Raw genomic sequence first — 27,158 nt, 5'->3', positions numbered from 1 at the left:
AGGCCGGAGAGGAAGCCAGACAGGATTTGCTTCTTTTGCTTGCACCACAATGCAGTGCTGAAAGAGGAGGAATCGACATAAAAACGCCTTCCTGGCAACGCCCAAATGCCCTGCTGCCATGCAGATAAACACTGGCAGCGGCAGCAAGTGCATGCCCACAGCCACCCCTTGTTCCTTCACACCTTGTATCAGCTGTAATCCAGTCCAGTCCAGTGCTGCCTGCTGAGCAGCACTGACCAATACTGCCTGGGTCCAGGCTTTTATCTCTGAGGCCCCATTATGATGTCAGAAAGCTGGCTCTGGAATCCTGAGGGCTCCACTATGACACGTGCAAAGTTCCGTCTGAACTTTATATAAGACGGTGAGGCTCAGTCAGTCACTCAGTGTTGCCTGAGAGGGCAACACTGCAACAGCCGGCCGCCAGGCTGTCTTTTTTTTGCACAGCTAGTTGCCTCCAGGAGGCCACAAGAGGGAGACAAGGGACTGCAAAATGGAAAATAGGCATCCACCAACTTTACAGACAACTTCTCCTTGCTCCTACAACCTCCATCTTTGCACAGTTTGTTATTCTTCTAGGTAACATAGTAACAAATCCAAATTGCTGCTCTCTTTGTAGGCAAGCAAGGCTTTGTTGCAACTGCAATTCTTACTTCTTCTTGAAATGTAGGGACGACAGTACATTCCATCACATCCATCTAGTGTACACAGGTAGGTCCATTGTGGCGGGCAGGCGAGCGGGCGGGCTGCTTTATTGGCTGTTTGCTGTTCCCCTACTCCACTCCACTATTTGACTGTTGTGCTGCATCAATCAATCAATCAATCAATCAATCAATCAATCAATCAATCAATCAATCAGTGGCTGGCTCAGGTGCAGCTCTTTAACTTACCTAAAAGGGAGGGCGGAGAGAAGACAAGGAAGGTGAATGAGGTGTTCCAATGTGAAATGCCGGAAACACAGAAACACAGACGACACACAACAAGAGGTGGCAATCTATTCATTAATTGCATTTAATCAATGAGCTCATTATCACTCATGCATTGTCCAACAGGTGTTGAAATAATGGGATTAAAAGGGGAGATCCCTTCAGAAAGACAGAAACAATAGCAAAGACAAAAAACACTTTTGGAATCTGCTTTTAGTCAACACATAAGGAAAGGGTGCACCGGTCCTGGAAATACTGCAATACCAGGTCAATGCGTGGAGTGGACAGAGCAAGCTCTATTTCCATCTCCCTGTTCTAAAAATCCATTTAATATATGGTCCCCAGATAGGGGACGTATCAGATATTAAACTGATAAGAACAGATACTACACTTGATCTTAGCCAAAAGGCCGAGAAGCGATAACCCGAACGGGCCGCACGTTGCCCGAGCCTGCCCGATACTGCTGTTCAGCCCTTGCAGCGATTCAGCCTACTTCTAGGCAATTCCATGGGGCCCTGCAGGCTCACACACTCACAGCTACACGGGAGGTGAATAAAGGCCGGAGAGGAAGCCAGACAGGATTTGCTTCTTTTGCTTGCACCACAATGCAGTGCTGAAAGAGGAGGAATCTACATAAAAACGCCTTCCTGGCAACGCCCAAATGCCCTGCTGCCATGCAGATATACACTGGCAGCGGCAGCAAGTGCATGCCCACAGCCACCCCTTGTTCCTTCACACCTTGTATCAGCTGTAATCCAGTCCAGTCCAGTGCTGCCTGCTGAGCAGCACTGACCAACACTGCCTGGGCCCAGGCTTTTATCTCTGAGGCCCCATTATGATGTCAGAAAGCTGGCTCTGGAATCCTGAGGGCTCCACTATGACACGTGCAAAGTTCCGTCTGAACTTTATATAAGACGGTGAGGCTCAGTCAGTCACTCAGTGTTGCCTGAGAGGGCAACACTGCAACAGCCGGCCGCCAGGCTGTCTTTTTTTTGCACAGCTAGTTGCCTCCAGGAGGCCACAAGAGGGAGACAAGGGACTGCAAAATGGAAAATAGGCATCCACCAACTTTACAGACAACTTCTCCTTGCTCCTACAACCTCCATCCTTGCACAGTTTGTTATTCTTCTAGGTAACATAGTAACAAATCCAAATTGCTGCTCTCTTTGTAGGCAAGCAAGGCTTTGTTGCAACTGCAATTCTTACTTCTTCTTGAAATGTAGGGACGACAGTACATTCCATCACATCCATCTAGTGTACACAGGTAGGTCCATTGTGGCGGGCAGGCGAGCGGGCGGGCTGCTTTATTGGCTGTTTGCTGTTCCCCTACTCCACTCCACTATTTGACTGTTGTGCTGCATCAATCAATCAATCAATCAATCAATCAATCAATCAATCAATCAATCAATCAGTGGCTGGCTCAGGTGCAGCTCTTTAACTTACCTAAAAGGGAGGGCGGAGAGAAGACAAGGAAGGTGAATGAGGTGTTCCAATGTGAAATGCCGGAAACACAGAAACACAGACGACACACAACAAGAGGTGGCAATCTATTCATTAATTGCATTTAATCAATGAGCTCATTATCACTCATGCATTGTCCAACAGGTGTTGAAATAATGGGATTAAAAGGGGAGATCCCTTCAGAAAGACAGAAACAATAGCAAAGACAAAAAACACTTTTGGAATCTGCTTTTAGTCAACACATAAGGAAAGGGTGCACCGGTCCTGGAAATACTGCAATACCAGGTCAATGCGTGGAGTGGACAGAGCAAGCTCTATTTCCATCTCCCTGTTCTAAAAATCCATTTAATATATGGTCCCCAGATAGGGGACGTATCAGATATTAAACTGATAAGAACAGATACTACACTTGATCTTAGCCAAAAGGCCGAGAAGCGATAACCCGAACGGGCCGCGCGTTGCCCGAGCCTGCCCGATACTGCTGTTCAGCCCTTGCAGCGATTCAGCCTACTTCTAGGCAATTCCATGGGGCCCTGCAGGCTCACACACTCACAGCTACACGGGAGGTGAATAAAGGCCGGAGAGGAAGCCAGACAGGATTTGCTTCTTTTGCTTGCACCACAATGCAGTGCTGAAAGAGGAGGAATCTACATAAAAACGCCTTCCTGGCAACGCCCAAATGCCCTGCTGCCATGCAGATAAACACTGGCAGCGGCAGCAAGTGCATGCCCACAGCCACCCCTTGTTCCTTCACACCTTGTATCAGCTGTAATCCAGTCCAGTCCAGTGCTGCCTGCTGAGCAGCACTGACCAACACTGCCTGGGCCCAGGCTTTTATCTCTGAGGCCCCATTATGATGTCAGAAAGCTGGCTCTGGAATCCTGAGGGCTCCACTATGACACGTGCAAAGTTCCGTCTGAACTTTATATAAGACGGTGAGGCTCAGTCAGTCACTCAGTGTTGCCTGAGAGGGCAACACTGCAACAGCCGGCCGCCAGGCTGTCTTTTTTTTGCACAGCTAGTTGCCTCCAGGAGGCCACAAGAGGGAGACAAGGGACTGCAAAATGGAAAATAGGCATCCACCAACTTTACAGACAACTTCTCCTTGCTCCTACAACCTCCATCCTTGCACAGTTTGTTATTCTTCTAGGTAACATAGTAACAAATCCAAATTGCTGCTCTCTTTGTAGGCAAGCAAGGCTTTGTTGCAACTGCAATTCTTACTTCTTCTTGAAATGTAGGGACGACAGTACATTCCATCACATCCATCTAGTGTACACAGGTAGGTCCATTGTGGCGGGCAGGCGAGCGGGCGGGCTGCTTTATTGGCTGTTTGCTGTTCCCCTACTCCACTCCACTATTTGACTGTTGTGCTGCATCAATCAATCAATCAATCAATCAATCAATCAATCAATCAATCAATCAATCAATCAATCAGTGGCTGGCTCAGGTGCAGCTCTTTAACTTACCTAAAAGGGAGGGCGGAGAGAAGACAAGGAAGGTGAATGAGGTGTTCCAATGTGAAATGCCGGAAACACAGAAACACAGACGACACACAACAAGAGGTGGCAATCTATTCATTAATTGCATTTAATCAATGAGCTCATTATCACTCATGCATTGTCCAACAGGTGTTGAAATAATGGGATTAAAAGGGGAGATCCCTTCAGAAAGACAGAAACAATAGCAAAGACAAAAAACACTTTTGGAATCTGCTTTTAGTCAACACATAAGGAAAGGGTGCACCGGTCCTGGAAATACTGCAATACCAGGTCAATGCGTGGAGTGGACAGAGCAAGCTCTATTTCCATCTCCCTGTTCTAAAAATCCATTTAATATATGGTCCCCAGATAGGGGACGTATCAGATATTAAACTGATAAGAACAGATACTACACTTGATCTTAGCCAAAAGGCCGAGAAGCGATAACCCGAACGGGCCGCGCGTTGCCCGAGCCTGCCCGATACTGCTGTTCAGCCCTTGCAGCGATTCAGCCTACTTCTAGGCAATTCCATGGGGCCCTGCAGGCTCACACACTCACAGCTACACGGGAGGTGAATAAAGGCCGGAGAGGAAGCCAGACAGGATTTGCTTCTTTTGCTTGCACCACAATGCAGTGCTGAAAGAGGAGGAATCGACATAAAAACGCCTTCCTGGCAACGCCCAAATGCCCTGCTGCCATGCAGATAAACACTGGCAGCGGCAGCAAGTGCATGCCCACAGCCACCCCTTGTTCCTTCACACCTTGTATCAGCTGTAATCCAGTCCAGTCCAGTGCTGCCTGCTGAGCAGCACTGACCAACACTGCCTGGGCCCAGGCTTTTATCTCTGAGGCCCCATTATGATGTCAGAAAGCTGGCTCTGGAATCCTGAGGGCTCCACTATGACACGTGCAAAGTTCCGTCTGAACTTTATATAAGACGGTGAGGCTCAGTCAGTCACTCAGTGTTGCCTGAGAGGGCAACACTGCAACAGCCGGCCGCCAGGCTGTCTTTTTTTGCACAGCTAGTTGCCTCCAGGAGGCCACAAGAGGGAGACAAGGGACTGCAAAATGGAAAATAGGCATCCACCAACTTTACAGACAACTTCTCCTTGCTCCTACAACCTCCATCCTTGCACAGTTTGTTATTCTTCTAGGTAACATAGTAACAAATCCAAATTGCTGCTCTCTTTGTAGGCAAGCAAGGCTTTGTTGCAACTGCAATTCTTACTTCTTCTTGAAATGTAGGGACGACAGTACATTCCATCACATCCATCTAGTGTACACAGGTAGGTCCATTGTGGCGGGCAGGCGAGCGGGCGGGCTGCTTTATTGGCTGTTTGCTGTTCCCCTACTCCACTCCACTATTTGACTGTTGTGCTGCATCAATCAATCAATCAATCAATCAATCAATCAATCAATCAATCAATCAATCAATCAATCAATCAGTGGCTGGCTCAGGTGCAGCTCTTTAACTTACCTAAAAGGGAGGGCGGAGAGAAGACAAGGAAGGTGAATGAGGTGTTCCAATGTGAAATGCCGGAAACACAGAAGACACACAACAAGAGGTGGCAATCTATTCATTAATTGCATTTAATCAATGAGCTCATTATCACTCATGCATTGTCCAACAGGTGTTGAAATAATGGGATTAAAAGGGGAGATCCCTTCAGAAAGACAGAAACAATAGCAAAGACAAAAAACACTTTTGGAATCTGCTTTTAGTCAACACATAAGGAAAGGGTGCACCGGTCCTGGAAATACTGCAATACCAGGTCAATGCGTGGAGTGGACAGAGCAAGCTCTATTTCCATCTCCCTGTTCTAAAAATCCATTTAATATATGGTCCCCAGATAGGGGACGTATCAGATATTAAACTGATAAGAACAGATACTACACTTGATCTTAGCCAAAAGGCAGAGAAGCGATAACCCGAACGGGCCGCGCGTTGCCCGAGCCTGCCCGATACTGCTGTTCAGCCCTTGCAGCGATTCAGCCTACTTCTAGGCAATTCCATGGGGCCCTGCAGGCTCACACACTCACAGCTACACGGGAGGTGAATAAAGGCCGGAGAGGAAGCCAGACAGGATTTGCTTCTTTTGCTTGCACCACAATGCAGTGCTGAAAGAGGAGGAATCTACATAAAAACGCCTTCCTGGCAACGCCCAAATGCCCTGCTGCCATGCAGATAAACACTGGCAGCGGCAGCAAGTGCATGCCCACAGCCACCCCTTGTTCCTTCACACCTTGTATCAGCTGTAATCCAGTCCAGTCCAGTGCTGCCTGCTGAGCAGCACTGACCAACACTGCCTGGGCCCAGGCTTTTATCTCTGAGGCCCCATTATGATGTCAGAAAGCTGGCTCTGGAATCCTGAGGGCTCCACTATGACACGTGCAAAGTTCCGTCTGAACTTTATATAAGACGGTGAGGCTCAGTCAGTCACTCAGTGTTGCCTGAGAGGGCAACACTGCAACAGCCGGCCGCCAGGCTGTCTTTTTTTTGCACAGCTAGTTGCCTCCAGGAGGCCACAAGAGGGAGACAAGGGACTGCAAAATGGAAAATAGGCATCCACCAACTTTACAGACAACTTCTCCTTGCTCCTACAACCTCCATCCTTGCACAGTTTGTTATTCTTCTAGGTAACATAGTAACAAATCCAAATTGCTGCTCTCTTTGTAGGCAAGCAAGGCTTTGTTGCAACTGCAATTCTTACTTCTTCTTGAAATGTAGGGACGACAGTACATTCCATCACATCCATCTAGTGTACACAGGTAGGTCCATTGTGGCGGGCAGGCGAGCGGGCGGGCTGCTTTATTGGCTGTTTGCTGTTCCCCTACTCCACTCCACTATTTGACTGTTGTGCTGCATCAATCAATCAATCAATCAATCAATCAATCAATCAATCAATCAATCAATCAGTGGCTGGCTCAGGTGCAGCTCTTTAACTTACCTAAAAGGGAGGGCGGAGAGAAGACAAGGAAGGTGAATGAGGTGTTCCAATGTGAAATGCCGGAAACACAGAAACACAGACGACACACAACAAGAGGTGGCAATCTATTCATTAATTGCATTTAATCAATGAGCTCATTATCACTCATGCATTGTCCAACAGGTGTTGAAATAATGGGATTAAAAGGGGAGATCCCTTCAGAAAGACAGAAACAATAGCAAAGACAAAAAACACATTTGGAATCTGCTTTTAGTCAACACATAAGGAAAGGGTGCACCGGTCCTGGAAATACTGCAATACCAGGTCAATGCGTGGAGTGGACAGAGCAAGCTCTATTTCCATCTCCCTGTTCTAAAAATCCATTTAATATATGGTCCCCAGATAGGGGACGTATCAGATATTAAACTGATAAGAACAGATACTACACTTGATCTTAGCCAAAAGGCCGAGAAGCGATAACCCGAACGGGCCGCGCGTTGCCCGAGCCTGCCCGATACTGCTGTTCAGCCCTTGCAGCGATTCAGCCTACTTCTAGGCAATTCCATGGGGCCCTGCAGGCTCACACACTCACAGCTACACGGGAGGTGAATAAAGGCCGGAGAGGAAGCCAGACAGGATTTGCTTCTTTTGCTTGCACCACAATGCAGTGCTGAAAGAGGAGGAATCTACATAAAAACGCCTTCCTGGCAACGCCCAAATGCCCTGCTGCCATGCAGATAAACACTGGCAGCGGCAGCAAGTGCATGCCCACAGCCACCCCTTGTTCCTTCACACCTTGTATCAGCTGTAATCCAGTCCAGTCCAGTGCTGCCTGCTGAGCAGCACTGACCAACACTGCCTGGGCCCAGGCTTTTATCTCTGAGGCCCCATTATGATGTCAGAAAGCTGGCTCTGGAATCCTGAGGGCTCCACTATGACACGTGCAAAGTTCCGTCTGAACTTTATATAAGACGGTGAGGCTCAGTCAGTCACTCAGTGTTGCCTGAGAGGGCAACACTGCAACAGCCGGCCGCCAGGCTGTCTTTTTTTTGCACAGCTAGTTGCCTCCAGGAGGCCACAAGAGGGAGACAAGGGACTGCAAAATGGAAAATAGGCATCCACCAACTTTACAGACAACTTCTCCTTGCTCCTACAACCTCCATCCTTGCACAGTTTGTTATTCTTCTAGGTAACATAGTAACAAATCCAAATTGCTGCTCTCTTTGTAGGCAAGCAAGGCTTTGTTGCAACTGCAATTCTTACTTCTTCTTGAAATGTAGGGACGACAGTACATTCCATCACATCCATCTAGTGTACACAGGTAGGTCCATTGTGGCGGGCAGGCGAGCGGGCGGGCTGCTTTATTGGCTGTTTGCTGTTCCCCTACTCCACTCCACTATTTGACTGTTGTGCTGCATCAATCAATCAATCAATCAATCAATCAATCAATCAATCAATCAATCAATCAATCAATCAGTGGCTGGCTCAGGTGCAGCTCTTTAACTTACCTAAAAGGGAGGGCGGAGAGAAGACAAGGAAGGTGAATGAGGTGTTCCAATGTGAAATGCCGGAAACACAGAAACACAGACGACACACAACAAGAGGTGGCAATCTATTCATTAATTGCATTTAATCAATGAGCTCATTATCACTCATGCATTGTCCAACAGGTGTTGAAATAATGGGATTAAAAGGGGAGATCCCTTCAGAAAGACAGAAACAATAGCAAAGACAAAAAACACTTTTGGAATCTGCTTTTAGTCAACACATAAGGAAAGGGTGCACCGGTCCTGGAAATACTGCAATACCAGGTCAATGCGTGGAGTGGACAGAGCAAGCTCTATTTCCATCTCCCTGTTCTAAAAATCAATTTAATATATGGTCCCCAGATAGGGGACGTATCAGATATTAAACTGATAAGAACAGATACTACACTTGATCTTAGCCAAAAGGCCGAGAAGCGATAACCCGAACGGGCCGCGCGTTGCCCGAGCCTGCCCGATACTGCTGTTCAGCCCTTGCAGCGATTCAGCCTACTTCTAGGCAATTCCATGGGGCCCTGCAGGCTCACACACTCACAGCTACACGGGAGGTGAATAAAGGCCGGAGAGGAAGCCAGACAGGATTTGCTTCTTTTGCTTGCACCACAATGCAGTGCTGAAAGAGGAGGAATCTACATAAAAACGCCTTCCTGGCAACGCCCAAATGCCCTGCTGCCATGCAGATAAACACTGGCAGCGGCAGCAAGTGCATGCCCACAGCCACCCCTTGTTCCTTCACAAATTGTATCAGCTGTAATCCAGTCCAGTCCAGTGCTGCCTGCTGAGCAGCACTGACCAACACTGCCTGGGCCCAGGCTTTTATCTCTGAGGCCCCATTATGATGTCAGAAAGCTGGCTCTGGAATCCTGAGGGCTCCACTATGACACGTGCAAAGTTCCGTCTGAACTTTATATAAGACGGTGAGGCTCAGTCAGTCACTCAGTGTTGCCTGAGAGGGCAACACTGCAACAGCCGGCCGCCAGGCTGTCTTTTTTTTGCACAGCTAGTTGCCTCCAGGAGGCCACAAGAGGGAGACAAGGGACTGCAAAATGGAAAATAGGCATCCACCAACTTTACAGACAACTTCTCCTTGCTCCTACAACCTCCATCCTTGCACAGTTTGTTATTCTTCTAGGTAACATAGTAACAAATCCAAATTGCTGCTCTCTTTGTAGGCAAGCAAGGCTTTGTTGCAACTGCAATTCTTACTTCTTCTTGAAATGTAGGGACGACAGTACATTCCATCACATCCATCTAGTGTACACAGGTAGGTCCATTGTGGCGGGCAGGCGAGCGGGCGGGCTGCTTTATTGGCTGTTTGCTGTTCCCCTACTCCACTCCACTATTTGACTGTTGTGCTGCATCAATCAATCAATCAATCAATCAATCAATCAATCAATCAATCAATCAGTGGCTGGCTCAGGTGCAGCTCTTTAACTTACCTAAAAGGGAGGGCGGAGAGAAGACAAGGAAGGTGAATGAGGTGTTCCAATGTGAAATGCCGGAAACACAGAAACACAGACGACACACAACAAGAGGTGGCAATCTATTCATTAATTGCATTTAATCAATGAGCTCATTATCACTCATGCATTGTCCAACAGGTGTTGAAATAATGGGATTAAAAGGGGAGATCCCTTCAGAAAGACAGAAACAATAGCAAAGACAAAAAACACTTTTGGAATCTGCTTTTAGTCAACACATAAGGAAAGGGTGCACCGGTCCTGGAAATACTGCAATACCAGGTCAATGCGTGGAGTGGACAGAGCAAGCTCTATTTCCATCTCCCTGTTCTAAAAATCCATTTAATATATGGTCCCCAGATAGGGGACGTATCAGATATTAAACTGATAAGAACAGATACTACACTTGATCTTAGCCAAAAGGCCGAGAAGCGATAACCCGAACGGGCCGCGCGTTGCCCGAGCCTGCCCGATACTGCTGTTCAGCCCTTGCAGCGATTCAGCCTACTTCTAGGCAATTCCATGGGGCCCTGCAGGCTCACACACTCACAGCTACACGGGAGGTGAATAAAGGCCGGAGAGGAAGCCAGACAGGATTTGCTTCTTTTGCTTGCACCACAATGCAGTGCTGAAAGAGGAGGAATCTACATAAAAACGCCTTCCTGGCAACGCCCAAATGCCCTGCTGCCATGCAGATAAACACTGGCAGCGGCAGCAAGTGCATGCCCACAGCCACCCCTTGTTCCTTCACACCTTGTATCAGCTGTAATCCAGTCCAGTCCAGTGCTGCCTGCTGAGCAGCACTGACCAACACTGCCTGGGCCCAGGCTTTTATCTCTGAGGCCCCATTATGATGTCAGAAAGCTGGCTCTGGAATCCTGAGGGCTCCACTATGACACGTGCAAAGTTCCGTCTGAACTTTATATAAGACGGTGAGGCTCAGTCAGTCACTCAGTGTTGCCTGAGAGGGCAACACTGCAACAGCCGGCCGCCAGGCTGTCTTTTTTTTGCACAGCTAGTTGCCTCCAGGAGGCCACAAGAGGGAGACAAGGGACTGCAAAATGGAAAATAGGCATCCACCAACTTTACAGACAACTTCTCCTTGCTCCTACAACCTCCATCCTTGCACAGTTTGTTATTCTTCTAGGTAACATAGTAACAAATCCAAATTGCTGCTCTCTTTGTAGGCAAGCAAGGCTTTGTTGCAATTGCAATTCTTACTTCTTCTTGAAATGTAGGGACGACAGTACATTCCATCACATCCATCTAGTGTACACAGGTAGGTCCATTGTGGCGGGCAGGCGAGCGGGCGGGCTGCTTTATTGGCTGTTTGCTGTTCCCCTACTCCACTCCACTATTTGACTGTTGTGCTGCATCAATCAATCAATCAATCAATCAATCAATCAATCAATCAATCAATCAATCAGTGGCTGGCTCAGGTGCAGCTCTTTAACTTACCTAAAAGGGAGGGCGGAGAGAAGACAAGGAAGGTGAATGAGGTGTTCCAATGTGAAATGCCGGAAACACAGAAACACAGACGACACACAACAAGAGGTGGCAATCTATTCATTAATTGCATTTAATCAATGAGCTCATTATCACTCATGCATTGTCCAACAGGTGTTGAAATAATGGGATTAAAAGGGGAGATCCCTTCAGAAAGACAGAAACAATAGCAAAGACAAAAAACACTTTTGGAATCTGCTTTTAGTCAACACATAAGGAAAGGGTGCACCGGTCCTGGAAATACTGCAATACCAGGTCAATGCGTGGAGTGGACAGAGCAAGCTCTATTTCCATCTCCCTGTTCTAAAAATCCATTTAAGACGTATCAGATATTAAACTGATAAGAACAGATACTACACTTGATCTTAGCCAAAAGGCCGAGAAGCGATAACCCGAACGGGCCGCGCGTTGCCCGAGCCTGCCCGATACTGCTGTTCAGCCCTTGCAGCGATTCAGCCTACTTCTAGGCAATTCCATGGGGCCCTGCAGGCTCACACACTCACAGCTACACGGGAGGTGAATAAAGGCCGGAGAGGAAGCCAGACAGGATTTGCTTCTTTTGCTTGCACCACAATGCAGTGCTGAAAGAGGAGGAATCTACATAAAAACGCCTTCCTGGCAACGCCCAAATGCCCTGCTGCCATGCAGATAAACACTGGCAGCGGCAGCAAGTGCATGCCCACAGCCACCCCTTGTTCCTTCACACCTTGTATCAGCTGTAATCCAGTCCAGTCCAGTGCTGCCTGCTGAGCAGCACTGACCAACACTGCCTGGGCCCAGGCTTTTATCTCTGAGGCCCCATTATGATGTCAGAAAGCTGGCTCTGGAATCCTGAGGGCTCCACTATGACACGTGCAAAGTTCCGTCTGAACTTTATATAAGACGGTGAGGCTCAGTCAGTCACTCAGTGTTGCCTGAGAGGGCAACACTGCAACAGCCGGCCGCCAGGCTGTCTTTTTTTTGCACAGCTAGTTGCCTCCAGGAGGCCACAAGAGGGAGACAAGGGACTGCAAAATGGAAAATAGGCATCCACCAACTTTACAGACAACTTCTCCTTGCTCCTACAACCTCCATCCTTGCACAGTTTGTTATTCTTCTAGGTAACATAGTAACAAATCCAAATTGCTGCTCTCTTTGTAGGCAAGCAAGGCTTTGTTGCAACTGCAATTCTTACTTCTTCTTGAAATGTAGGGACGACAGTACATTCCATCACATCCATCTAGTGTACACAGGTAGGTCCATTGTGGCGGGCAGGCGAGCGGGCGGGCTGCTTTATTGGCTGTTTGCTGTTCCCCTACTCCACTCCACTATTTGACTGTTGTGCTGCATCAATCAATCAATCAATCAATCAATCAATCAATCAATCAATCAATCAGTGGCTGGCTCAGGTGCAGCTCTTTAACTTACCTAAAAGGGAGGGCGGAGAGAAGACAAGGAAGGTGAATGAGGTGTTCCAATGTGAAATGCCGGAAACACAGAAACACAGACGACACACAACAAGAGGTGGCAATCTATTCATTAATTGCATTTAATCAATGAGCTCATTATCACTCATGCATTGTCCAACAGGTGTTGAAATAATGGGATTAAAAGGGGAGATCCCTTCAGAAAGACAGAAACAATAGCAAAGACAAAAAACACTTTTGGAATCTGCTTTTAGTCAACACATAAGGAAAGGGTGCACCGGTCCTGGAAATACTGCAATACCAGGTCAATGCGTGGAGTGGACAGAGCAAGCTCTATTTCCATCTCCCTGTTCTAAAAATCATTTAATATATGGTCCCCAGATAGGGGACGTATCAGATATTAAACTGATAAGAACAGATACTACACTTGATCTTAGCCAAAAGGCCGAGAAGCGATAACCCGAACGGGCCGCGCGTTGCCCGAGCCTGCCCGATACTGCTGTTCAGCCCTTGCAGCGATTCAGCCTACTTCTAGGCAATTCCATGGGGCCCTGCAGGCTCACACACTCACAGCTACACGGGAGGTGAATAAAGGCCGGAGAGGAAGCCAGACAGGATTTGCTTCTTTTGCTTGCACCACAATGCAGTGCTGAAAGAGGAGGAATCTACATAAAAACGCCTTCCTGGCAACGCCCAAATGCCCTGCTGCCATGCAGATAAACACTGGCAGCGGCAGCAAGTGCATGCCCACAGCCACCCCTTGTTCCTTCACACCTTGTATCAGCTGTAATCCAGTCCAGTCCAGTGCTGCCTGCTGAGCAGCACTGACCAACACTGCCTGGGCCCAGGCTTTTATCTCTGAGGCCCCATTATGATGTCAGAAAGCTGGCTCTGGAATCCTGAGGGCTCCACTATGACACGTGCAAAGTTCCGTCTGAACTTTATATAAGACGGTGAGGCTCAGTCAGTCACTCAGTGTTGCCTGAGAGGGCAACACTGCAACAGCCGGCCGCCAGGCTGTCTTTTTTTTGCACAGCTAGTTGCCTCCAGGAGGCCACAAGAGGGAGACAAGGGACTGCAAAATGGAAAATAGGCATCCACCAACTTTACAGACAACTTCTCCTTGCTCCTACAACCTCCATCCTTGCACAGTTTGTTATTCTTCTAGGTAACATAGTAACAAATCCAAATTGCTGCTCTCTTTGTAGGCAAGCAAGGCTTTGTTGCAACTGCAATTCTTACTTCTTCTTGAAATGTAGGGACGACAGTACATTCCATCACATCCATCTAGTGTACACAGGTAGGTCCATTGTGGCGGGCAGGCGAGCGGGCGGGCTGCTTTATTGGCTGTTTGCTGTTCCCCTACTCCACTCCACTATTTGACTGTTGTGCTGCATCAATCAATCAATCAATCAATCAATCAATCAATCAATCAATCAATCAATCAATCAATCAATCAGTGGCTGGCTCAGGTGCAGCTCTTTAACTTACCTAAAAGGGAGGGCGGAGAGAAGACAAGGAAGGTGAATGAGGTGTTCCAATGTGAAATGCCGGAAACACAGAAACACAGACGACACACAACAAGAGGTGGCAATCTATTCATTAATTGCATTTAATCAATGAGCTCATTATCACTCATGCATTGTCCAACAGGTGTTGAAATAATGGGATTAAAAGGGGAGATCCCTTCAGAAAGACAGAAACAATAGCAAAGACAAAAAACACTTTTGGAATCTGCTTTTAGTCAACACATAAGGAAAGGGTGCACCGGTCCTGGAAATACTGCAATACCAGGTCAATGCGTGGAGTGGACAGAGCAAGCTCTATTTCCATCTCCCTGTTCTAAAAATCCATTTAATATATGGTCCCCAGATAGGGGACGTATCAGATATTAAACTGATAAGAACAGATACTACACTTGATCTTAGCCAAAAGGCCGAGAAGCGATAACCCGAACGGGCCGCGCGTTGCCCGAGCCTGCCCGATACTGCTGTTCAGCCCTTGCAGCGATTCAGCCTACTTCTAGGCAATTCCATGGGGCCCTGCAGGCTCACACACTCACAGCTACACGGGAGGTGAATAAAGGCCGGAGAGGAAGCCAGACAGGATTTGCTTCTTTTGCTTGCACCACAATGCAGTGCTGAAAGAGGAGGAATCTACATAAAAACGCCTTCCTGGCAACGCCCAAATGCCCTGCTGCCATGCAGATAAACACTGGCAGCGGCAGCAAGTGCATGCCCACAGCCACCCCTTGTTCCTTCACACCTTGTATCAGCTGTAATCCAGTCCAGTCCAGTGCTGCCTGCTGAGCAGCACTGACCAACACTGCCTGGGCCCAGGCTTTTATCTCTGAGGCCCCATTATGATGTCAGAAAGCTGGCTCTGGAATCCTGAGGGCTCCACTATGACACGTGCAAAGTTCCGTCTGAACTTTATATAAGACGGTGAGGCTCAGTCAGTCACTCAGTGTTGCCTGAGAGGGCAACACTGCAACAGCCGGCCGCCAGGCTGTCTTTTTTTTGCACAGCTAGTTGCCTCCAGGAGGCCACAAGAGGGAGACAAGGGACTGCAAAATGGAAAATAGGCATCCACCAACTTTACAGACAACTTCTCCTTGCTCCTACAACCTCCATCCTTGCACAGTTTGTTATTCTTCTAGGTAACATAGTAACAAATCCAAATTGCTGCTCTCTTTGTAGGCAAGCAAGGCTTTGTTGCAACTGCAATTCTTACTTCTTCTTGAAATGTAGGGACGACAGTACATTCCATCACATCCATCTAGTGTACACAGGTAGGTCCATTGTGGCGGGCAGGCGAGCGGGCGGGCTGCTTTATTGGCTGTTTGCTGTTCCCCTACTCCACTCCACTATTTGACTGTTGTGCTGCATCAATCAATCAATCAATCAATCAATCAATCAATCAGTGGCTGGCTCAGGTGCAGCTCTTTAACTTACCTAAAAGGGAGGGCGGAGAGAAGACAAGGAAGGTGAATGAGGTGTTCCAATGTGAAATGCCGGAAACACAGAAACACAGACGACACACAACAAGAGGTGGCAATCTATTCATTAATTGCATTTAATCAATGAGCTCATTATCACTCATGCATTGTCCAACAGGTGTTGAAATAATGGGATTAAAAGGGGAGATCCCTTCAGAAAGACAGAAACAATAGCAAAGACAAAAAACACTTTTGGAATCTGCTTTTAGTCAACACATAAGGAAAGGGTGCACCGGTCCTGGAAATACTGCAATACCAGGTCAATGCGTGGAGTGGACAGAGCAAGCTCTATTTCCATCTCCCTGTTCTAAAAATCCATTTAATATATGGTCCCCAGATAGGGGACGTATCAGATATTAAACTGATAAGAACAGATACTACACTTGATCTTAGCCAAAAGGCCGAGAAGCGATAACCCGAACGGGCCGCGCGTTGCCCGAGCCTGCCCGATACTGCTGTTCAGCCCTTGCAGCGATTCAGCCTACTTCTAGGCAATTCCATGGGGCCCTGCAGGCTCACACACTCACAGCTACACGGGAGGTGAATAAAGGCCGGAGAGGAAGCCAGACAGGATTTGCTTCTTTTGCTTGCACCACAATGCAGTGCTGAAAGAGGAGGAATCTACATAAAAACGCCTTCCTGGCAACGCCCAAATGCCCTGCTGCCATGCAGATAAACACTGGCAGCGGCAGCAAGTGCATGCCCACAGCCACCCCTTGTTCCTTCACACCTTGTATCAGCTGTAATCCAGTCCAGTCCAGTGCTGCCTGCTGAGCAGCACTGACCAACACTGCCTGGGCCCAGGCTTTTATCTCTGAGGCCCCATTATGATGTCAGAAAGCTGGCTCTGGAATCCTGAGGGCTCCACTATGACACGTGCAAAGTTCCGTCTGAACTTTATATAAGACGGTGAGGCTCAGTCAGTCACTCAGTGTTGCCTGAGAGGGCAACACTGCAACAGCCGGCCGCCAGGCTGTCTTTTTTTTGCACAGCTAGTTGCCTCCAGGAGGCCACAAGAGGGAGACAAGGGACTGCAAAATGGAAAATAGGCATCCACCAACTTTACAGACAACTTCTCCTTGCTCCTACAACCTCCATCCTTGCACAGTTTGTTATTCTTCTAGGTAACATAGTAACAAATCCAAATTGCTGCTCTCTTTGTAGGCAAGCAAGGCTTTGTTGCAACTGCAATTCTTACTTCTTCTTGAAATGTAGGGACGACAGTACATTCCATCACATCCATCTAGTGTACACAGGTAGGTCCATTGTGGCGGGCAGGCGAGCGGGCGGGCTGCTTTATTGGCTGTTTGCTGTTCCCCTACTCCACTCCACTATTTGACTGTTGTGCTGCATCAATCAATCAATCAATCAATCAATCAATCAATCAATCAATCAGTGGCTGGCTCAGGTGCAGCTCTTTAACTTACCTAAAAGGGAGGGCGGAGAGAAGACAAGGAAGGTGAATGAGGTGTTCCAATGTGAAATGCCGGAAACACAGAAACACAGACGACACACAACAAGAGGTGGCAATCTATTCATTAATTGCATTTAATCAATGAGCTCATTATCACTCATGCATTGTCCAACAGGTGTTGAAATAATGGGATTAAAAGGGGAGATCCCTTCAGAAAGACAGAAACAATAGCAAAGACAAAAAACACTTTTGGAATCTGCTTTTAGTCAACACATAAGGAAAGGGTGCACCGGTCCTGGAAATACTGCAATACCAGGTCAATGCGTGGAGTGGACAGAGCAAGCTCTATTTCCATCTCCCTGTTCTAAAAATCCATTTAATATATGGTCCCCAGATAGGGGACGTATCAGATATTAAACTGATAAGAACAGATACTACACTTGATCTTAGCCAAAAGGCCGAGAAGCGATAACCCGAACGGGCCGCGCGTTGCCCGAGCCTGCCCGATACTGCTGTTCAGCCCTTGCAGCGATTCAGCCTACTTCTAGGCAATTCCATGGGGCCCTGCAGGCTCACACACTCACAGCTACACGGGAGGTGAATAAAGGCCGGAGAGGAAGCCAGACAGGATTTGCTTCTTTTGCTTGCACCACAATGCAGTGCTGAAAGAGGAGGAATCTACATAAAAACGCCTTCCTGGCAACGCCCAAATGCCCTGCTGCCATGCAGATAAACACTGGCAGCGGCAGCAAGTGCATGCCCACAGCCACCCCTTGTTCCTTCACACCTTGTATCAGCTGTAATCCAGTCCAGTCCAGTGCTGCCTGCTGAGCAGCACTGACCAACACTGCCTGGGCCCAGGCTTTTATCTCTGAGGCCCCATTATGATGTCAGAAAGCTGGCTCTGGAATCCTGAGGGCTCCACTATGACACGTGCAAAGTTCCGTCTGAACTTTATATAAGACGGTGAGGCTCAGTCAGTCACTCAGTGTTGCCTGAGAGGGCAACACTGCAACAGCCGGCCGCCAGGCTGTCTTTTTTTTGCACAGCTAGTTGCCTCCAGGAGGCCACAAGAGGGAGACAAGGGACTGCAAAATGGAAAATAGACTGCAAAATGGAAAATAGGCATCCACCAACTTTACAGACAACTTCTCCTTGCTCCTACAACCTCCATCCTTGCACAGTTTGTTATTCTTCTAGGTAACATAGTAACAAATCCAAATTGCTGCTCTCTTTGTAGGCAAGCAAGGCTTTGTTGCAACTGCAATTCTTACTTCTTCTTGAAATGTAGGGACGACAGTACATTCCATCACATCCATCTAGTGTACACAGGTAGGTCCATTGTGGCGGGCAGGCGAGCGGGCGGGCTGCTTTATTGGCTGTTTGCTGTTCCCCTACTCCACTCCACTATTTGACTGTTGTGCTGCATCAATCAATCAATCAATCAATCAATCAATCAATCAATCAATCAGTGGCTGGCTCAGGTGCAGCTCTTTAACTTACCTAAAAGGGAGGGCGGAGAGAAGACAAGGAAGGTGAATGAGGTGTTCCAATGTGAAATGCCGGAAACACAGAAACACAGAGGACACACAACAAGAGGTGGCAATCTATTCATTAATTGCATTTAATCAATGAGCTCATTATCACTCATGCATTGTCCAACAGGTGTTGAAATAATGGGATTAAAAGGGGAGATCCCTTCAGAAAGACAGAAACAATAGCAAAGACAAAAAACACTTTTGGAATCTGCTTTTAGTCAACACATAAGGAAAGGGTGCACCGGTCCTGGAAATACTGCAATACCAGGTCAATGCGTGGAGTGGACAGAGCAAGCTCTATTTCCATCTCCCTGTTCTAAAAATCCATTTAATATATGGTCCCCAGATAGGGGACGTATCAGATATTAAACTGATAAGAACAGATACTACACTTGATCTTAGCCAAAAGGCCGAGAAGCGATAACCCGAACGGGCCGCGCGTTGCCCGAGCCTGCCCGATACTGCTGTTCAGCCCTTGCAGCGATTCAGCCTACTTCTAGGCAATTCCATGGGGCCCTGCAGGCTCACACACTCACAGCTACACGGGAGGTGAATAAAGGCCGGAGAGGAAGCCAGACAGGATTTGCTTCTTTTGCTTGCACCACAATGCAGTGCTGAAAGAGGAGGAATCTACATAAAAACGCCTTCCTGGCAACGCCCAAATGCCCTGCTGCCATGCAGATAAACACTGGCAGCGGCAGCAAGTGCATGCCCACAGCCACCCCTTGTTCCTTCACACCTTGTATCAGCTGTAATCCAGTCCAGTCCAGTGCTGCCTGCTGAGCAGCACTGACCAACACTGCCTGGGCCCAGGCTTTTATCTCTGAGGCCCCATTATGATGTCAGAAAGCTGGCTCTGGAATCCTGAGGGCTCCACTATGACACGTGCAAAGTTCCGTCTGAACTTTTATATAAGACGGTGAGGCTCAGTCAGTCACTCAGTGTTGCCTGAGAGGGCAACACTGCAACAGCCGGCCGCCAGGCTGTCTTTTTTTTGCACAGCTAGTTGCCTCCAGGAGGCCACAAGAGGGAGACAAGGGACTGCAAAATGGAAAATAGGCATCCACCAACTTTACAGACAACTTCTCCTTGCTCCTACAACCTCCATCCTTGCACAGTTTGTTATTCTTCTAGGTAACATAGTAACAAATCCAAATTGCTGCTCTCTTTGTAGGCAAGCAAGGCTTTGTTGCAACTGCAATTCTTACTTCTTCTTGAAATGTAGGGACGACAGTACATTCCATCACATCCATCTAGTGTACACAGGTAGGTCCATTGTGGCGGGCAGGCGAGCGGGCGGGCTGCTTTATTGGCTGTTTGCTGTTCCCCTACTCCACTCCACTATTTGACTGTTGTGCTGCATCAATCAATCAATCAATCAATCAATCAATCAATCAATCAGTGGCTGGCTCAGGTGCAGCTCTTTAACTTACCTAAAAGGGAGGGCGGAGAGAAGACAAGGAAGGTGAATGAGGTGTTCCAATGTGAAATGCCGGAAACACAGAAACACAGACGACACACAACAAGAGGTGGCAATCTATTCATTAATTGCATTTAATCAATGAGCTCATTATCACTCATGCATTGTCCAACAGGTGTTGAAATAATGGGATTAAAAGGGGAGATCCCTTCAGAAAGACAGAAACAATAGCAAAGACAAAAAACACTTTTGGAATCTGCTTTTAGTCAACACATAAGGAAAGGGTGCACCGGTCCTGGAAATACTGCAATACCAGGTCAATGCGTGGAGTGGACAGAGCAAGCTCTATTTCCATCTCCCTGTTCTAAAAATCCATTTAATATATGGTCCCCAGATAGGGGACGTATCAGATATTAAACTGATAAGAACAGATACTACACTTGATCTTAGCCAAAAGGCCGAGAAGCGATAACCCGAACGGGCCGCGCGTTGCCCGAGCCTGCCCGATACTGCTGTTCAGCCCTTGCAGCGATTCAGCCTACTTCTAGGCAATTCCATGGGGCCCTGCAGGCTCACACACTCACAGCTACACGGGAGGTGAATAAAGGCCGGAGAGGAAGCCAGACAGGATTTGCTTCTTTTGCTTGCACCACAATGCAGTGCTGAAAGAGGAGGAATCTACATAAAAACGCCTTCCTGGCAACGCCCAAATGCCCTGCTGCCATGCAGATAAACACTGGCAGCGGCAGCAAGTGCATGCCCACAGCCACCCCTTGTTCCTTCACACCTTGTATCAGCTGTAATCCAGTCCAGTCCAGTGCTGCCTGCTGAGCAGCACTGACCAACACTGCCTGGGCCCAGGCTTTTATCTCTGAGGCCCCATTATGATGTCAGAAAGCTGGCTCTGGAATCCTGAGGGCTCCACTATGACACGTGCAAAGTTCCGTCTGAACTTTATATAAGACGGTGAGGCTCAGTCAGTCACTCAGTGTTGCCTGAGAGGGCAACACTGCAACAGCCGGCCGCCAGGCTGTCTTTTTTTTGCACAGCTAGTTGCCTCCAGGAGGCCACAAGAGGGAGACAAGGGACTGCAAAATGGAAAATAGGCATCCACCAACTTTACAGACAACTTCTCCTTGCTCCTACAACCTCCATCCTTGCACAGTTTGTTATTCTTCTAGGTAACATAGTAACAAATCCAAATTGCTGCTCTCTTTGTAGGCAAGCAAGGCTTTGTTGCAACTGCAATTCTTACTTCTTCTTGAAATGTAGGGACGACAGTACATTCCATCACATCCATCTAGTGTACACAGGTAGGTCCATTGTGGCGGGCAGGCGAGCGGGCGGGCTGCTTTATTGGCTGTTTGCTGTTCCCCTACTCCACTCCACTATTTGACTGTTGTGCTGCATCAATCAATCAATCAATCAATCAATCAATCAATCAATCAATCAATCAATCAATCAGTGGCTGGCTCAGGTGCAGCTCTTTAACTTACCTAAAAGGGAGGGCGGAGAGAAGACAAGGAAGGTGAATGAGGTGTTCCAATGTGAAATGCCGGAAACACAGAAACACAGACGACACACAACAAGAGGTGGCAATCTATTCATTAATTGCATTTAATCAATGAGCTCATTATCACTCATGCATTGTCCAACAGGTGTTGAAATAATGGGATTAAAAGGGGAGATCCCTTCAGAAAGACAGAAACAATAGCAAAGACAAAAAACACTTTTGGAATCTGCTTTTAGTCAACACATAAGGAAAGGGTGCACCGGTCCTGGAAATACTGCAATACCAGGTCAATGCGTGGAGTGGACAGAGCAAGCTCTATTTCCATCTCCCTGTTCTAAAAATCCATTTAATATATGGTCCCCAGATAGGGGACGTATCAGATATTAAACTGATAAGAACAGATACTACACTTGATCTTAGCCAAAAGGCCGAGAAGCGATAACCCGAACGGGCCGCGCGTTGCCCGAGCCTGCCCGATACTGCTGTTCAGCCCTTGCAGCGATTCAGCCTACTTCTAGGCAATTCCATGGGGCCCTGCAGGCTCACACACTCACAGCTACACGGGAGGTGAATAAAGGCCGGAGAGGAAGCCAGACAGGATTTGCTTCTTTTGCTTGCACCACAATGCAGTGCTGAAAGAGGAGGAATCTACATAAAAACGCCTTCCTGGCAACGCCCAAATGCCCTGCTGCCATGCAGATAAACACTGGCAGCGGCAGCAAGTGCATGCCCACAGCCACCCCTTGTTCCTTCACACCTTGTATCAGCTGTAATCCAGTCCAGTCCAGTGCTGCCTGCTGAGCAGCACTGACCAACACTGCCTGGGCCCAGGCTTTTATCTCTGAGGCCCCATTATGATGTCAGAAAGCTGGCTCTGGAATCCTGAGGGCTCCACTATGACACGTGCAAAGTTCCGTCTGAACTTTATATAAGACGGTGAGGCTCAGTCAGTCACTCAGTGTTGCCTGAGAGGGCAACACTGCAACAGCCGGCCGCCAGGCTGTCTTTTTTTTGCACAGCTAGTTGCCTCCAGGAGGCCACAAGAGGGAGACAAGGGACTGCAAAATGGAAAATAGGCATCCACCAACTTTACAGACAACTTCTCCTTGCTCCTACAACCTCCATCCTTGCACAGTTTGTTATTCTTCTAGGTAACATAGTAACAAATCCAAATTGCTGCTCTCTTTGTAGGCAAGCAAGGCTTTGTTGCAACTGCAATTCTTACTTCTTCTTGAAATGTAGGGACGACAGTACATTCCATCACATCCATCTAGTGTACACAGGTAGGTCCATTGTGGCGGGCAGGCGAGCGGGCGGGCTGCTTTATTGGCTGTTTGCTGTTCCCCTACTCCACTCCACTATTTGACTGTTGTGCTGCATCAATCAATCAATCAATCAATCAATCAATCAATCAATCAATCAATCAATCAGTGGCTGGCTCAGGTGCAGCTCTTTAACTTACCTAAAAGGGAGGGCGGAGAGAAGACAAGGAAGGTGAATGAGGTGTTCCAATGTGAAATGCCGGAAACACAGAAACACAGACGACACACAACAAGAGGTGGCAATCTATTCATTAATTGCATTTAATCAATGAGCTCATTATCACTCATGCATTGTCCAACAGGTGTTGAAATAATGGGATTAAAAGGGGAGATCCCTTCAGAAAGACAGAAACAATAGCAAAGACAAAAAACACTTTTGGAATCTGCTTTTAGTCAACACATAAGGAAAGGGTGCACCGGTCCTGGAAATACTGCAATACCAGGTCAATGCGTGGAGTGGACAGAGCAAGCTCTATTTCCATCTCCCTGTTCTAAAAATCCATTTAATATATGGTCCCCAGATAGGGGACGTATCAGATATTAAACTGATAAGAACAGATACTACACTTGATCTTAGCCAAAAGGCCGAGAAGCGATAACCCGAACGGGCCGCGCGTTGCCCGAGCCTGCCCGATACTGCTGTTCAGCCCTTGCAGCGATTCAGCCTACTTCTAGGCAATTCCATGGGGCCCTGCAGGCTCACACACTCACAGCTACACGGGAGGTGAATAAAGGCCGGAGAGGAAGCCAGACAGGATTTGCTTCTTTTGCTTGCACCACAATGCAGTGCTGAAAGAGGAGGAATCTACATAAAAACGCCTTCCTGGCAACGCCCAAATGCCCTGCTGCCATGCAGATAAACACTGGCAGCGGCAGCAAGTGCATGCCCACAGCCACCCCTTGTTCCTTCACACCTTGTATCAGCTGTAATCCAGTCCAGTCCAGTGCTGCCTGCTGAGCAGCACTGACCAACACTGCCTGGGCCCAGGCTTTTATCTCTGAGGCCCCATTATGATGTCAGAAAGCTGGCTCTGGAATCCTGAGGGCTCCACTATGACACGTGCAAAGTTCCGTCTGAACTTTATATAAGACGGTGAGGCTCAGTCAGTCACTCAGTGTTGCCTGAGAGGGCAACACTGCAACAGCCGGCCGCCAGGCTGTCTTTTTTTTGCACAGCTAGTTGCCTCCAGGAGGCCACAAGAGGGAGACAAGGGACTGCAAAATGGAAAATAGGCATCCACCAACTTTACAGACAACTTCTCCTTGCTCCTACAACCTCCATCCTTGCACAGTTTGTTATTCTTCTAGGTAACATAGTAACAAATCCAAATTGCTGCTCTCTTTGTAGGCAAGCAAGGCTTTGTTGCAACTGCAATTCTTACTTCTTCTTGAAATGTAGGGACGACAGTACATTCCATCACATCCATCTAGTGTACACAGGTAGGTCCATTGTGGCGGGCAGGCGAGCGGGCGGGCTGCTTTATTGGCTGTTTGCTGTTCCCCTACTCCACTCCACTATTTGACTGTTGTGCTGCATCAATCAATCAATCAATCAATCAATCAATCAATCAATCAATCAATCAGTGGCTGGCTCAGGTGCAGCTCTTTAACTTACCTAAAAGGGAGGGCGGAGAGAAGACAAGGAAGGTGAATGAGGTGTTCCAATGTGAAATGCCGGAAACACAGAAACACAGACGACACACAACAAGAGGTGGCAATCTATTCATTAATTGCATTTAATCAATGAGCTCATTATCACTCATGCATTGTCCAACAGGTGTTGAAATAATGGGATTAAAAGGGGAGATCCCTTCAGAAAGACAGAAACAATAGCAAAGACAAAAAACACTTTTGGAATCTGCTTTTAGTCAACACATAAGGAAAGGGTGCACCGGTCCTGGAAATACTGCAATACCAGGTCAATGCGTGGAGTGGACAGAGCAAGCTCTATTTCCATCTCCCTGTTCTAAAAATCCAATTAATATATGGTCCCCAGATAGGGGACGTATCAGATATTAAACTGATAAGAACAGATACTACACTTGATCTTAGCCAAAAGGCCGAGAAGCGATAACCCGAACGGGCCGCGCGTTGCCCGAGCCTGCCCGATACTGCTGTTCAGCCCTTGCAGCGATTCAGCCTACTTCTAGGCAATTCCATGGGGCCCTGCAGGCTCACACACTCACAGCTACACGGGAGGTGAATAAAGGCCGGAGAGGAAGCCAGACAGGATTTGCTTCTTTTGCTTGCACCACAATGCAGTGCTGAAAGAGGAGGAATCTACATAAAAACGCCTTCCTGGCAACGCCCAAATGCCCTGCTGCCATGCAGATAAACACTGGCAGCGGCAGCAAGTGCATGCCCACAGCCACCCCTTGTTCCTTCACACCTTGTATCAGCTGTAATCCAGTCCAGTCCAGTGCTGCCTGCTGAGCAGCACTGACCAACACTGCCTGGGCCCAGGCTTTTATCTCTGAGGCCCCATTATGATGTCAGAAAGCTGGCTCTGGAATCCTGAGAGCTCCACTATGACACGTGCAAAGTTCCGTCTGAACTTTATATAAGACGGTGAGGCTCAGTCAGTCACTCAGTGTTGCCTGAGAGGGCAACACTGCAACAGCCGGCCGCCAGGCTGTCTTTTTTTTGCACAGCTAGTTGCCTCCAGGAGGCCACAAGAGGGAGACAAGGGACTGCAAAATGGAAAATAGGCATCCACCAACTTTACAGACAACTTCTCCTTGCTCCTACAACCTCCATCCTTGCACAGTTTGTTATTCTTCTAGGTAACATAGTAACAAATCCAAATTGCTGCTCTCTTTGTAGGCAAGCAAGGCTTTGTTGCAACTGCAATTCTTACTTCTTCTTGAAATGTAGGGACGACAGTACATTCCATCACATCCATCTAGTGTACACAGGTAGGTCCATTGTGGCGGGCAGGCGAGGGGGCGGGCTGCTTTATTGGCTGTTTGCTGTTCCCCTACTCCACTCCACTATTTGACTGTTGTGCTGCATCAATCAATCAATCAATCAATCAATCAATCAATCAATCAATCAATCAATCAATCAGTGGCTGGCTCAGGTGCAGCTCTTTAACTTACCTAAAAGGGAGGGCGGAGAGAAGACAAGGAAGGTGAATGAGGTGTTCCAATGTGAAATGCCGGAAACACAGAAACACAGACGACACACAACAAGAGGTGGCAATCTATTCATTAATTGCATTTAATCAGTGAGCTCATTATCACTCATGCATTGTCCAACAGGTGTTGAAATAATGGGATTAAAAGGGGAGATCCCTTCAGAAAGACAGAAACAATAGCAAAGACAAAAAACACTTTTGGAATCTGCTTTTAGTCAACACATAAGGAAAGGGTGCACCGGTCCTGGAAATACTGCAATACCAGGTCAATGCGTGGAGTGGACAGAGCAAGCTCTATTTCCATCTCCCTGTTCTAAAAATCCATTTAATATATGGTCCCCAGATAGGGGACGTATCAGATATTAAACTGATAAGAACAGATACTACACTTGATCTTAGCCAAAAGGCCGAGAAGCGATAACCCGAACGGGCCGCGCGTTGCCCGAGCCTGCCCGATACTGCTGTTCAGCCCTTGCAGCGATTCAGCCTACTTCTAGGCAATTCCATGGGGCCCTGCAGGCTCACACACTCACAGCTACACGGGAGGTGAATAAAGGCCGGAGAGGAAGCCAGACAGGATTTGCTTCTTTTGCTTGCACCACAATGCAGTGCTGAAAGAGGAGGAATCTACATAAAAACGCCTTCCTGGCAACGCCCAAATGCCCTGCTGCCATGCAGATAAACACTGGCAGCGGCAGCAAGTGCATGCCCACAGCCACCCCTTGTTCCTTCACACCTTGTATCAGCTGTAATCCAGTCCAGTCCAGTGCTGCCTGCTGAGCAGCACTGACCAACACTGCCTGGGCCCAGGCTTTTATCTCTGAGGCCCCATTATGATGTCAGAAAGCTGGCTCTGGAATCCTGAGGGCTCCACTATGACACGTGCAAAGTTCCGTCTGAACTTTATATAAGACGGTGAGGCTCAGTCAGTCACTCAGTGTTGCCTGAGAGGGCAACACTGCAACAGCCGGCCGCCAGGCTGTCTTTTTTTTGCACAGCTAGTTGCCTCCAGGAGGCCACAAGAGGGAGACAAGGGACTGCAAAATGGAAAATAGGCATCCACCAACTTTACAGACAACTTCTCCTTGCTCCTACAACCTCCATCCTT

The 27,158-nt window shown here is 47.9% G+C and overlaps 17 non-coding genes and 1 pseudogene across 17 annotated transcripts; all 18 read right to left on the bottom strand.

Moving 5' to 3' along the window:
- Positions 1-1,153: 1,153 nt before the first annotated feature.
- LOC142697316 (U2 spliceosomal RNA) lies at positions 1,154-1,344 on the bottom strand. Its single transcript, XR_012865122.1, has one exon. It is a non-coding gene; the product is annotated as a U2 spliceosomal RNA (small nuclear RNA).
- Positions 1,345-2,632: 1,288 nt separating this feature from the next.
- On the bottom strand, positions 2,633-2,823 carry LOC142697315 (U2 spliceosomal RNA). The gene has a single exon (XR_012865121.1). It is a non-coding gene; the product is annotated as a U2 spliceosomal RNA (small nuclear RNA).
- Positions 2,824-4,119: 1,296 nt separating this feature from the next.
- Positions 4,120-4,310, bottom strand: LOC142697314 (U2 spliceosomal RNA). Its single transcript, XR_012865120.1, has one exon. It is a non-coding gene; the product is annotated as a U2 spliceosomal RNA (small nuclear RNA).
- Positions 4,311-5,601: 1,291 nt separating this feature from the next.
- LOC142697670 (U2 spliceosomal RNA) lies at positions 5,602-5,792 on the bottom strand. The gene has a single exon (XR_012865442.1). It is a non-coding gene; the product is annotated as a U2 spliceosomal RNA (small nuclear RNA).
- Positions 5,793-7,080: 1,288 nt separating this feature from the next.
- Positions 7,081-7,271, bottom strand: LOC142697313 (U2 spliceosomal RNA). The gene has a single exon (XR_012865119.1). It is a non-coding gene; the product is annotated as a U2 spliceosomal RNA (small nuclear RNA).
- A 1,296-nt stretch (positions 7,272-8,567) lies between these two features.
- LOC142697287 (U2 spliceosomal RNA) lies at positions 8,568-8,758 on the bottom strand. The gene has a single exon (XR_012865096.1). It is a non-coding gene; the product is annotated as a U2 spliceosomal RNA (small nuclear RNA).
- Positions 8,759-10,042: 1,284 nt separating this feature from the next.
- Positions 10,043-10,233, bottom strand: LOC142697312 (U2 spliceosomal RNA). Its single transcript, XR_012865118.1, has one exon. It is a non-coding gene; the product is annotated as a U2 spliceosomal RNA (small nuclear RNA).
- A 1,288-nt stretch (positions 10,234-11,521) lies between these two features.
- Positions 11,522-11,692, bottom strand: LOC142697703 (U2 spliceosomal RNA; annotated as a pseudogene).
- A 1,284-nt stretch (positions 11,693-12,976) lies between these two features.
- On the bottom strand, positions 12,977-13,166 carry LOC142697693 (U2 spliceosomal RNA). Its single transcript, XR_012865463.1, has one exon. It is a non-coding gene; the product is annotated as a U2 spliceosomal RNA (small nuclear RNA).
- A 1,300-nt stretch (positions 13,167-14,466) lies between these two features.
- On the bottom strand, positions 14,467-14,657 carry LOC142697311 (U2 spliceosomal RNA). Its single transcript, XR_012865117.1, has one exon. It is a non-coding gene; the product is annotated as a U2 spliceosomal RNA (small nuclear RNA).
- A 1,272-nt stretch (positions 14,658-15,929) lies between these two features.
- On the bottom strand, positions 15,930-16,120 carry LOC142697310 (U2 spliceosomal RNA). Its single transcript, XR_012865116.1, has one exon. It is a non-coding gene; the product is annotated as a U2 spliceosomal RNA (small nuclear RNA).
- Positions 16,121-17,400: 1,280 nt separating this feature from the next.
- On the bottom strand, positions 17,401-17,591 carry LOC142697309 (U2 spliceosomal RNA). Its single transcript, XR_012865115.1, has one exon. It is a non-coding gene; the product is annotated as a U2 spliceosomal RNA (small nuclear RNA).
- A 1,299-nt stretch (positions 17,592-18,890) lies between these two features.
- Positions 18,891-19,081, bottom strand: LOC142697308 (U2 spliceosomal RNA). Its single transcript, XR_012865114.1, has one exon. It is a non-coding gene; the product is annotated as a U2 spliceosomal RNA (small nuclear RNA).
- Positions 19,082-20,358: 1,277 nt separating this feature from the next.
- On the bottom strand, positions 20,359-20,549 carry LOC142697304 (U2 spliceosomal RNA). Its single transcript, XR_012865112.1, has one exon. It is a non-coding gene; the product is annotated as a U2 spliceosomal RNA (small nuclear RNA).
- Positions 20,550-21,841: 1,292 nt separating this feature from the next.
- LOC142697303 (U2 spliceosomal RNA) lies at positions 21,842-22,032 on the bottom strand. Its single transcript, XR_012865111.1, has one exon. It is a non-coding gene; the product is annotated as a U2 spliceosomal RNA (small nuclear RNA).
- A 1,288-nt stretch (positions 22,033-23,320) lies between these two features.
- LOC142697302 (U2 spliceosomal RNA) lies at positions 23,321-23,511 on the bottom strand. The gene has a single exon (XR_012865110.1). It is a non-coding gene; the product is annotated as a U2 spliceosomal RNA (small nuclear RNA).
- Positions 23,512-24,795: 1,284 nt separating this feature from the next.
- Positions 24,796-24,986, bottom strand: LOC142697668 (U2 spliceosomal RNA). Its single transcript, XR_012865440.1, has one exon. It is a non-coding gene; the product is annotated as a U2 spliceosomal RNA (small nuclear RNA).
- Positions 24,987-26,278: 1,292 nt separating this feature from the next.
- Positions 26,279-26,469, bottom strand: LOC142697301 (U2 spliceosomal RNA). Its single transcript, XR_012865109.1, has one exon. It is a non-coding gene; the product is annotated as a U2 spliceosomal RNA (small nuclear RNA).
- Between the last annotated feature and the right edge of the window lie 689 nt (positions 26,470-27,158).

Source organism: Rhinoderma darwinii (genome assembly GCF_050947455.1).
Source record: "Rhinoderma darwinii isolate aRhiDar2 chromosome 5 unlocalized genomic scaffold, aRhiDar2.hap1 SUPER_5_unloc_8, whole genome shotgun sequence".
Lineage (NCBI taxonomy): Eukaryota > Metazoa > Chordata > Amphibia > Anura > Rhinodermatidae > Rhinoderma > Rhinoderma darwinii.
This window is presented reverse-complemented; position numbering and strand designations above follow the sequence as displayed.